Consider the following 12170-nt stretch of genomic DNA (forward strand, 5'->3'; position numbering starts at 1 on the left):
TTGAATAAGATACCAGAAAAATTATCTGATCCAGGAAGTTTCACAATTCCATGTTTTCTGGGTAGTCTTAGTTCAATAGAAGCATTGGCAGACTTAGGTGCTAGTATAAATCTAATGCCGTATTCACTATACGCTAAACTAGACCTTGGAGAATTGAAACCAACCAGAATAAGCATACAACTAGCCGATAGATCAATAAAATATCCTAGAGGGATAATGGAGAACATGCTAGTTAAAGTTGGTACTTTAGTATTTCCAGTAGACTTTGTTGTTCTGGACATGGAAGAAGATTCTCAAGTTCCTCTCATATTAGGAAGACCATTCTTAAACACGGCTAAAGCAATGATAGACGTGTTCGGTAAGAAACTGACCCTAAGTATAGAGGATGAGAGTGTTACCTTTTCAGTTGATAGAGCCATGCAACAACCACAATCTGCAGATGATACATGTTATTATATTCAAACTATAGATGCACATGCAGAATTATTAGAAGAATTTCCAGAATTACAAGGAACAGGAGAATGTTCTTTAGGAGAAGGTAATGAACCAATTGATGAAGCTGAAATGTTAGCTACACTTATAGCTAATGGATATGAACCAACAACAGAAGAAATTCAAATGCTAAAAGAAGAAGACAGATATCGATACAAATCATCGATAGAAGAACCTCCGAAATTAGAGTTAAAGCCACTTCCAAACCATTTGGAATACGCTTATTTACATGGTGAATCTGAATTACCTGTAATAATATCGTCTTCTCTTACTGAAAATGAGAAATCACAGCTCATTTCTGTGTTGAAAGCTCATAAACCAGCCATTGCATGGAAAATTCATGATATTAAAGGAATAAGTCCTTCGTATTGCACACATAAAATCCTTATGGAAGAAGGTCATAAAACGTATGTGCAACGCCAAAGAAGACTAAATCCTAATATGCAAGATGTAGTTAAGAAAGAGATTATTAAACTGCTAGATGCAGGTTTAATTTATCCAATCTCTGATAGTCCATGGGTAAGCCCAGTTCAATGCGTGCCTAAGAAGGGTGGTATGACTGTCATCACAAATGAGAAAAATGAGCTTATTCCTACTAGGACTGTAACAGGATGGCGTGTATGTATTGATTATAGAAAATTAAATGACGCCACCAGAAAAGATCACTTTCCCTTACCTTTCATAGATCAAATGTTGGAAAGATTAGCCGGAAATAGTTACTATTGTTTTCTAGATGGATTTTCCGGATATTTTCAAATTCCAATAGCACCCGAAGATCAAGAGAAAACCACATTCACGTGCCCTTATGGTACTTTTGCTTACAAACGCATGCCATTTGGACTTTGTAACGCCCCTGCAACCTTTCAAAGGTGTATGATGGCGATTTTTCACGACATGATAGAAGAATGCATGGAAGTATTCATGGATGACTTTTCAGTCTTCGGTGATACATTTAAATCATGTCTAGTTAATCTGGAACGAATGCTAATTAGATGCGAAAAATCAAATCTAGTACTTAATTGGGAGAAATGCCATTTCATGGTTAAAGAAGGTATCGTTCTTGGACATAAAATTTCAAAAGAAGGAATTGAAGTGGATAGAGCTAAAGTAGATGTAATTGCTAAACTTCCACATCCCACCAATGTTAGAGGAGTTAGGAGTTTTCTAGGGCATGCCGGTTTTTACCGACGTTTCATAAAAGATTTTTCTAAAATTGCCACTCCTATGAATAAACTCCTAGAAAAGGATGCGCCATTCATCTTTTCAGATGAGTGTATCAAATCTTTTAATATTCTTAAAGAAAAACTCACTAATGCGCCGATCATGATAACACCAAATTGGAATCTACCATTTGAACTAATGTGCGATGCAAGTGATTTTGCAATGGGAGCCGTTTTAGGACAAAGGATTGAAAAACGATTTCAACCTATATATTATGCTAGTAAGACATTACAAGGAGCACAAACGAACTATACAACTACTGAAAAAGAACTCCTTGCTATTGTCTTTGCTTTTGACAAATTTCGATCATATCTCGTTCTAGCAAAAACGGTGGTCTATACAGACCATTCTGCTCTTAGATACCTATTTTCAAAACAAGATGCTAAACCAAGATTAATCCGTTGGATCTTACTCTTACAAGAGTTTGATATTGAAATTCGAGATAAAAAAGGAGCAGAAAATCTCGCCGCTGATCATCTTTCTCGTCTTGAAAATCCCGAATTAGAAGTTCTGAATGAATCGGCCATAAAAGACAACTTTCCTGATGAATATCTATTGAAGATAGATTATAAAGAAATCCCATGGTTTGCAGACTATGCAAACTACTTAGTTTGTGGATTCCTTGAAAAAGGATTATCGTACCAAAGACGAAAGAAATTCTTCAGTGATATAAAACACTATTTCTGGGAAGATCCACATCTGTTTAAAAGTTGTCCCGATGGAATAATACGCCAATGTGTATTTGGAGATGAAGCTAGTAAAATTTTAAACCATTGTCACACAGGACCAACAGGAGGGCATTATGGGCCTCAACTAACAGCAAGAAAAGTTTATGAAGCTGGATTCTATTGGCCTACAATTTACAAAGACGCACACCTTCTTTGCAAATCCTGTGATGCATGTCAAAGGGCCGGAAAAATAAGTCAACGTGATGAAATGCCACAAAATGTCATCCAAGTATGTGAAGTATTTGACATTTGGGGTATTGACTTTATGGGTCCATTTCCAAAATCTCATAATAATCTATATATACTCGTAGCCATTGATTATGTATCTAAATGGGCGGAAGCACAAGCTCTCCCAACTAACGATGCACGAGTTGTAGTCAACTTTTTAAAACGTCTTTTTGCAAGGTTTGGAACACCGAAAGCTTTAATAAGTGATCGGGGTACTCATTTCTGTAATAATCAACTTGAGAAAGTTCTTAAAAGATATGGAGTAACTCATAAAATCTCCACCGCATATCATCCACAAACAAGTGGACAAGTTGAAAATACAAACCGAGCTTTAAAACGTATTCTAGAGAAAACCGTAGGATCAAATCCGAAGGAATGGTCCATTAAATTGGAGGATGCACTCTAGGCTTTTAGAACAGCCTACAAAACTCCAATTGGAACCACACCTTTTAGACTTGTTTATGGAAAAGCATGTCATCTTCCAGTAGAAATTGAACACAAAGCATTTTGGGCTTTGAAGACATGTAATCTTGATTTACATGAAGCCGGACGTCTACGATTAAGTCAACTAAACGAATTAGAAGAATTAAGACATAAAGCATACGAAAATTCGTTAATCTATAAAGAAAGAACGAAGAAATGGCATGATAAAAGAATCAGAAGTTCAAAAGAATTTAAAGAAGGAGACAGAGTTCTTCTTTTCAATTCACGATTCAAGCTATTTCCTGGAAAATTGAAATCAAGATGGTCTGGACCATTCGTAGTCAAAAGAGTTTTCCCATACGGAACGATAGAATTAATAAATTCAAATGGGATTGAATTTAAAGTTAATGGTCACAGAGTTAAACATTACATACATGGTCCGATGGAAGTCGACAACGAAGTTAATCACAATTTCGACACCACAGCTAACTAAGTGTGGGGAGAATCAAGTCTTTAAAGGATAATATATATTTCTGTTAGAGTTAGATTGTCTGTTTTCGTGTAGTTCTCGAAAATGGAACACGTATGGTCTTTCCCTAGCAGACCCTAAAGAACTAGTCTTCTCCCCCCATTCTGAATTTTTATTTTTTTTAGGTTTTTACGAAATGAAGACTGCCTGTGAATTAAACCATGGTCTAATGCTACACGCTTTGATCACTAAACGTAATAATGACATACTACCGAGTGAATTAGTATCAGTAATCAGAGAAAGAATGGACGGAGTTAGAAAAGGATCCAGATGCGAAGATAATAAGTTACAATTTGTTAAAGGAAAATCAAAATCCGCAGCGAAAAGAAGAGCACGACACCTAGAACGATGTCACAAATGCGGAAAATGGTCACATGGAGGTAAATGTTCAAATAATCAAACTTATTCAAATACCGAATTTGTTACTTTATGCAGAGACGGACCGTTCATATGTTTAGAAGAAAAGACAATGAATGCTCGAGGTTACGCCTATGCAGCCATGGAAAACCAATTAAACCGACTATCTTATGAATGGAATAGATCATATAACTAAGAAATCTATTTCACAGGTATGTCTGTACAGTTTTTATTTTTATTTATTTTTAACCTTTTGATAATAAACGCTAATTTGTTCGCTAAAAAGTATTAAATTGGTATTAAATAAAATTAGGTTTGGCGACCGAAATTATTGATATCCTTCAAAAATTTATTACATCACTGCGAAATTTAACGTTTATTCTTAAGGTATAAATATCTTTAATCAATCAACCCAAAATATTTCAAAAATTCGTCATGAGTTAAATTAGGTCTTGGAACCGAAATTACTTTACCGAAAAGAGGGGCGCATATTTTTGATAATATTTGACTGATTAAAGTGGGATAAAAAGACAAAAAGATTTTTAATTTTATTTTTACCATGTTTTTAAAATTAATCTTAAATTAATATTGTAAACTTTGTAAAAACAATATATTTAAAATTGTAAATATTTGAAAAATTAATATAAGTTTGATATGAATTTATAAATTTTTAAATTAAGTTTGGTGTGAATTTTTAATTTTTAAAATATTAATTTTTAATTTTATGCATTTTAAATTTTGAGTTTGGTGTGAATTTTTAATATTAATTTTGAATTTTATATTTATGTTGTGTGAATTTAAAAACAAAAATTTACTTTATCTCATTAAGTTAAAAATATGATTTTTAAAATTCGTCGTAAGTTGAAGACTAGGTCTTTGAACCGAAATTGCTTTACCCGAGGGAGGGACGAGAACTTTTATTATCAATATTTTTAATCTTATTGATTTAAAGTATGCCAAAAACATTAAAAAACCCAAAAATCTTAGCTTTTAAAACAATCGCTACAAAAAGACAAATTTTAAAATTTTGCCGAGGGACGGACTAGGACATCGATCCGAAACGACCTCATCCTAAATAACAAGGGAAACAAAATTTTAAAATTAATTACTAAATTGTTTTAAGAAGTTAAAGATTATAAAAAAAAAAAAAAAAAAAAAAAAGAGTAAACTCCGCGACTCGCGGAGTTTGAAGTGCAAACCTCCGCGACTCGCGGAGGGACCAAAACCCAGAAAAAAAAATAAAATAGCTGAACGATCAGTCACTCCCCCACACACAAAACAGAAACATACAGCTCGAAAATAACTGCGAAAAAACCCGAAAATCACCCCCAAAAATCTCAATTTTTAACCGTTAATCACCAAATTTTTTGCTAAAATCATGTTGAGAAGGATGATATCTAAGAATTACTCAAGAAAAACGGTAAATTTCTACACCTAAACACCATTTAATTCGAATTTTAGTGTTCTTGAGCTATTTTTTCCCCAATTTGATTTTGATGCTTTTTAGTGTAATTAGACTTAAATTGTTTATGTATTATGCTTGTATAACCTAGATTGATGCTGTTTAACATGATTAGAAGCCTTAAACTTCAAATTTTGAATAATCTAGGGTTTGTGTTCTTGAGCAATTTGGGGCTTTTTGATATAAACAGGTTATGGCCGATTTTTGTCATGAATTGTTGCTAAATTGAGTAGTGTAACATGTCTAGGTAGTTAAATGATCCAAACTTTGAGCCTAAACATGATTTTGAGAATTAAAGTGGACTTTTTCAAGTCCAAAATTCATGAACTTGATTTTTGAAAGATAATGCCATTTGAGACTTGTTTATTTGCTAGTAATGATTATTTTGACATGTTATTTGAGTTGAATGCTTATGAACTTGGCGAAAATTTTCGTATATGCTTATTTGAAAAAGTGTAGATTTGATAAAAATGTGAAAATAAGCTTAAGTTTGATATAAATAGATAATGTCATTGTAATTATTTTGATTGATGATTTTGCTGACACTAATGCATATTTGGATGCACAAAATTTGTGTTTGATGTGTTTTGCAGAATGAAAGGGGTGAATCTTCATCCCAAGCCCGCCATGCTCCTGCTGAGAACTTGGAACAACAGGAGGTAGATAACTACTACAAGCAGGATGTACCTCATCCAGTCATGACCTTTTCAGATATGCACTTGGAACAGTTGCACCCGAACCTGAGATTTGACAGACTTTGGATAGATTATCCAAAATATCAACGGGGTTTGCATACTCTTCATTCCAAGGTTGTTGAGGTACCGAGGGTCATAGAATGGGGACCCTTAGAAGCTGTAGAATTAGCCGGGCCAATTAGGGAATTACTGGTACAGAGGTATGGTAATTCTTCTTTTAATGACTGGATATGTTTATTCACCATACGCAGACCTGTATATAAAGTATGGTGTGAAGAGCTGTTATGTAGTATAGAGTTGAATGATCGGGTAGCTAGTTTAACCGATCGTTCTTTTATTAGATTTTTGTTAGGCGGTTCGATGCGCCACATGTCTTTACTGGACATGGCTCAGGCTTTACGTATATATACGCCTGAGGAATTAGCGTCTGCCGATTGTAGAGGATTGATACTAAACGGTAGAAAGATAGATGAGAATTTTGATACACACGGTGTGTGGAGTCAAATGACAAGCCATCACCGTTTCAAAGGGGGAAACTACTCTTATTTGGATATAGATAGAGCCGAATTAAGAGTAATACATAGGTTTTTAGCTAATTCGATTACACAAAGGGGTAAACACAAAGAAAAGGTAAATGAACAAGATTTGTTTTACCATATGTGTATTCGAGACCCACGGAGCGCTGTAAGTATACCATATTGTGTGGGTTATTATTTATCAGCTATGGTTCGGGGGATGCGACCACATAGCATAATAGGAGGTGGTATTTTTATTACTTTGATTGGTGAATATCTCGGTGTGGATATAAGTCGGGGGGGATTATTACTAGAAGAGCCGGAACCCCGCGACACTATAGGTTTAAATGTATACCATGGTGCGAAAGTTTTGAAGCGGCGAAATAACGCCGCAGTACGATACAATGGTAGACATCCACAGGTAGAGAGAAACCAGGAACAAGGTAATGTAGGAGGGGGGAATGAGATGCAAGAAATGCATAGGTTTATAGCTTCTCAGGAATACGAAAATGCTAGACAAAGAGCATTTGAAGATTGGCAAGTTCATCAGAACCAGATCATAGCGCATTGCCAACATATAGGTAGAAACTATATTCCTACACCGAAACCCGTCTTCCCTCCTTGGTCGATAGAGATGCAGCCACCATATCCTACGTATGACCCTGCCGAAGCATTCTATAGCACTTATGGTTATGCGTGGAACCCCTATTGGTACCAATATCATCCTTAGTTTACTTATTTTTTTTTATTTTGTAATTTGTAATTATTGATATGTTTAATACTTTTGTTAATATTGTAATCATTTTTATAATTATCTAACTTTTATTCTTAGATTTTAATAATTTTTGAATGTGGGGTAATAAACCAAACTTCAAAAATATGTATATATGTTTGCAGTTTATCTTATGTACACAACAGGGTAAAACAACGCATTTTCAAAGACTGGCATTAAGTTCAGCAAAAGCAACTAATTTTGACGACAAGATGCAAAATATATGTGAAATAACAACAAGACGGAATGAACAAATGATGTGCACCATTTATCATTCAGCAAACAAACGCCAATATATTTGGAAACTTTGGTAAAAATTTAATCATTTTCACACAAATCACCCTCAATAATTTAAATTGTTACTGATTTCTTGCAAATGAGGGCATTGCAAGATCTTAAGTGTGGGAAGGGGTTAAATTCTTTCGGATTTTAAATTTTTTTACTTTATACATTTGGTTACCATTAAAAATACTAGTAAAGCAGTAGTTGTATTAGAATCTAGTGCTCTCTGATAAAAAAGAACAGCCCTAGTCTTATATACTGACTACCCAATTCTAGTAAAATTTTTCAAAATTTTCAATTAAATGAATTCAAATCATGTTTATACATATTTATGAACGATAAAACTAGGTTTTAACACCGAAATTATTGTTACCTCGGAAAGGACATAAATTGAGAAACAAACTAAAATGTTAAAATTCATTTAAAATGGAATAGAGAACGATAAAAAGGAAAATAAAAGCCAAGTGTGGGAAAATTTACCAAGTTATTTTAAACATATGTCACATATATCTGTAACAAATAACTGAAAATACTTTTGCTTTGGACTAAACTAAACTGTTTTACCCAATGAAAGAAAAGAAGAGATGGATCTACACGATGAATCAATTCCATCATTAAAAGGAAGTAAAGTCTTCCGAAAAAGACACGCGCTTCTTGATTTAGGTCATGAAGTTGTCGTCCAGACCAGCTGTAGGTTGACGAAAAATCTAGAAAAGTCATCACTAAAATCAGCAGGAAATCCACGGACCTCAGCATTAAACAGGGTCGCCAAGTGGTCAGATTTATCCTAACCATGAGAAGGATTTATCTCGTACAATGAGGAGGCACCGTGCAAATTAGCTGGATAAGACTAATGAATCAGATCCTCAGAAAGGATAATCTCCTTAAAGATTAAAAATCAGCTTTTAAGCCTGATATTACTCAATCCTTGAGATTGACCTTAAAGATTGAGAATTCAAACTCATGGAATTCAATGATATCTAAACTCGAGCTTGAACGAGAAAATATTTTGATCAAAAATTACAAACCGATTTGTTTTCTGAAAACCCTATTTTTAATGCGTTCATTACCATTGAACGTAAAATCCTAGGAATTCACCTGGAATTCATTAGGTCACCTGAACTAAATCGGGTGTCAACCGTAAGAACGGTGGTTGCATAGCATGGTCAAAGACAGGACCTTGTGCCAGACCGAAAAATTATAAGGGTGAGCTTTACTATTGCTCCTACCAAGGATAGTAATTGCGTCCGACACGTTATAGACCATAATCAAAAGCATGTCACGGGACATTGCCTTAACAGTTGCTTGTTCAACGCTTTCCTTTACAACCGGACGGTAGTTTGCCGAAAGGTAATATACGGGACAAGTAAACTGGACGTGTTGCTTTCCAAATACAAGGTTAGCAAGTGGGTGACACAAAACCGCAAGTTTTGAGCTAAAATTTTCAAATCTGAAACCCACCAAACCCACAAAAATATTTTGCAAACACCGGTAAAGGGTTATTCCGGAAAACTAATCTAGGGTAAAAACTAGATTTCAAAAGATCAAATGTTTTCATAAAGATCCAATTTCCTTAATGGATCTAAATTTTTATAGTCATGTGGGACTATAAACCATATCGTTACTACCATTGTTTATACCGCCATATAGAAATCACTGATGTACAAAGTGTGAAGAATAAAGAAGTGATTCTAGTATTTTAAGACAATATTGCTTGAGGACAAGCAACGCTCAAGTGTGGGAATATTTGATAATGCTAAAAACGAACATATATTTCATAGCATTATTCCTCAAGAAAGACAAGCTTTTAGTTGCAATTGTTCTATTTACAAGTGATATTCGTTTAAATAATAAAAGATGAAGACAGAAGACAGATTCGACGATTTGAAGACGCAAACGACCAAAAAGCTCAAAAGAACAAAAGACAATAAAAAAGGTTCCAATTATTGATAAGAAACGTCTCGAAATCATAAGAGTACAAGATTCAAAACGCAAAGTACAAGATATTAAATTGTACGCGAGGACGTTCGAAAATCCGGAACCGGGACTAGAGTCAACTCTTAACGCTCGACGCAACGGACTAAAAATTACAAGTTAACTATGTATATAAATATAATATAATATATAATTAATTATATTAATTATATATATATTATATATATATATTAAAAACCGTCGGCAGCAAGAAACTCCAAGGGTGTGGGCTGTAAATACATCTCCGCGACTCGCGGAGTTTTAAGGGCATTTTGCCGTGAGTCGCGGAGCCCCAATTTTCAACTCTGGCTATAAAGCCAACCGAATTCTGATCAAATTTCATATCTTTTTTTTCTTCTCATTCATACGAGTAATATATATATATAATTTATATTTTAATTTTAATTTTAATTTTAATTCTAATAATAAGGGTATGTTAGCGAATGTTGTAAGGGTGTAAGTCGAAATTCTGTCCGCGTAACGCTACGCTATTTTTAATCATTGTAAGTTATGTTCAACCTTTTTACATTAATGTCTCGTAGCTAAGTTATTATTATGCTTATTTAAAACGAAGTAATCATGATGTTGGGCTAATTACTAAAATTGGGTAATTGGGCTTTGTACCATAATTGGGGTTTGGATAAAAGAACGACACTTGTGGAAATTAGACTATGGGCTAATAATGGGCTTTATATTTGTTTAACTAAATGAAAGTTTGTTAATGTTAATATAAAGATTTACAATTGGGCGTCCCTATAAATTACCATATACACTCGATCGGACACGATGGGCGGGGTATTTATATGTACGAATAATCGTTCATTTAACCGGACACGGGAATGGATTAATAGCCACTAGAATAATTAAAACAGGGGTGAAATTACATTCAAGGGTAATTGGTGTAATTGTTAACAAAGTAGTAAAACCTTGGTTTACACGCAGTCGATAACCTGGTGTATTCATTAAACAAAGTATTAAAACCTTGTTACAATTCGAATCCCCAATTAGTTGGAATATTTATCTTCGGGTATAATAATAATTTGACAAGGACACTTGCAATTTATATTTATGACTGATGGACTGTTATGGACAAAAACCAGACGGACATATTAAATAATCCAGGACAAAGGACAATTAACCCATGGGCATAAAACTAAAATCAACACGTCAAACATCATGATTACGGAAGTTTAAATAAGCATAATTCTTTTATATCATATTTAATTTCCTTTATTTTATATTTAATTGCACTTCTAATTATCGCACTTTTATTTATTTTATTTTATCGCACTTTTAATTATCGTACTTTTTAATTATCGCAAGTTTATTTTATCGCACTTTTATTATTCGCAATTTCATTATCGTTATTTACTTTACGCTTTAATTTAAGTCTTGTATTTATTTTATATTTTACATTAGGTTTTAACTGCGACTAAAGTCTTAAAATCGACAAACCGGTCATTAAACGGTAAAAACCCCCCTTTATAATAATAATATTACTTATATATATATTTGTATTTTTATAAAAGTAAACTAATATAGCGTTGAGCTTTGTTTAAAGATTTCCCTGTGGAACGAACCGGACTTACTAAAAACTACACTACTGTACGATTAGGTACACTGCCTATAAGTGTTGTAGCAAGGTTTAAGTATATCCATTCTATAAATAAATAAATATCTCGTGTAAAATTGTATCGTATTTAATAATGTTTTCCTAGTAAAATAATAACTATTTTATATACACCTCGCTTCACATCAATACCAGAATAACCCGGGAAATAGTCATTGGACTGCGGTTAAATGTATATTGAAATACCTTAGAAGGACTAAGGATATGTTTCTAATATATGGGTCTGGTGAGGAGGAACTCGCTGTAAAAGGTTACGTGGACGCGAGTTTCCAAACTGATCGAGATGACTCTCGATCACAATCCGGTTATGTCTTCATGTTGAATGGTGGTGCGGTCTCTTGGAAGAGCTCAAAACAGGAAGTTGTTGCGTTATCCACTACAGAGTCGGAGTACATTGCCGCCTCATTGGCAGCTCAGGAAGCTGCATGGATGAAGAAATTCATCGACGACTTAGGAGTGGTCCCTTCCATTCAGGACCCTCTTGAGATCTTTTGTGACAACGAGGGTGCGATTGCTCAAATCAAGGAACCTCGTGCTCATCAAAAGACTCGTCACATTGAGCGGAGATTCAACTACATTAGGGATGAGGTTGAAAAGGGAAAGATATGTATTCACAAGGTTCACACAGATCAAAATGTTGCGGATCCACTCACGAAGCTTTTACATGGGCCAAAACATGAGGGACATGTTTGTGCATTAGGGCTTCGATATTCTAGTGATTGGAATTGATCTATTTTATGTATTGTAACGGAACGAATTAGTTCAAACTCATTAATATAATTATGGTATTAATTTATTTATGAGTCATGTTCCAATTTTGCATATTTTATCCATGAATAAACTATTATTCTGAATTCCGTAG

Source organism: Rutidosis leptorrhynchoides, chromosome 8 (genome assembly GCF_046630445.1).
Source record: "Rutidosis leptorrhynchoides isolate AG116_Rl617_1_P2 chromosome 8, CSIRO_AGI_Rlap_v1, whole genome shotgun sequence".
Classification (NCBI taxonomy): domain Eukaryota; kingdom Viridiplantae; phylum Streptophyta; class Magnoliopsida; order Asterales; family Asteraceae; genus Rutidosis; species Rutidosis leptorrhynchoides.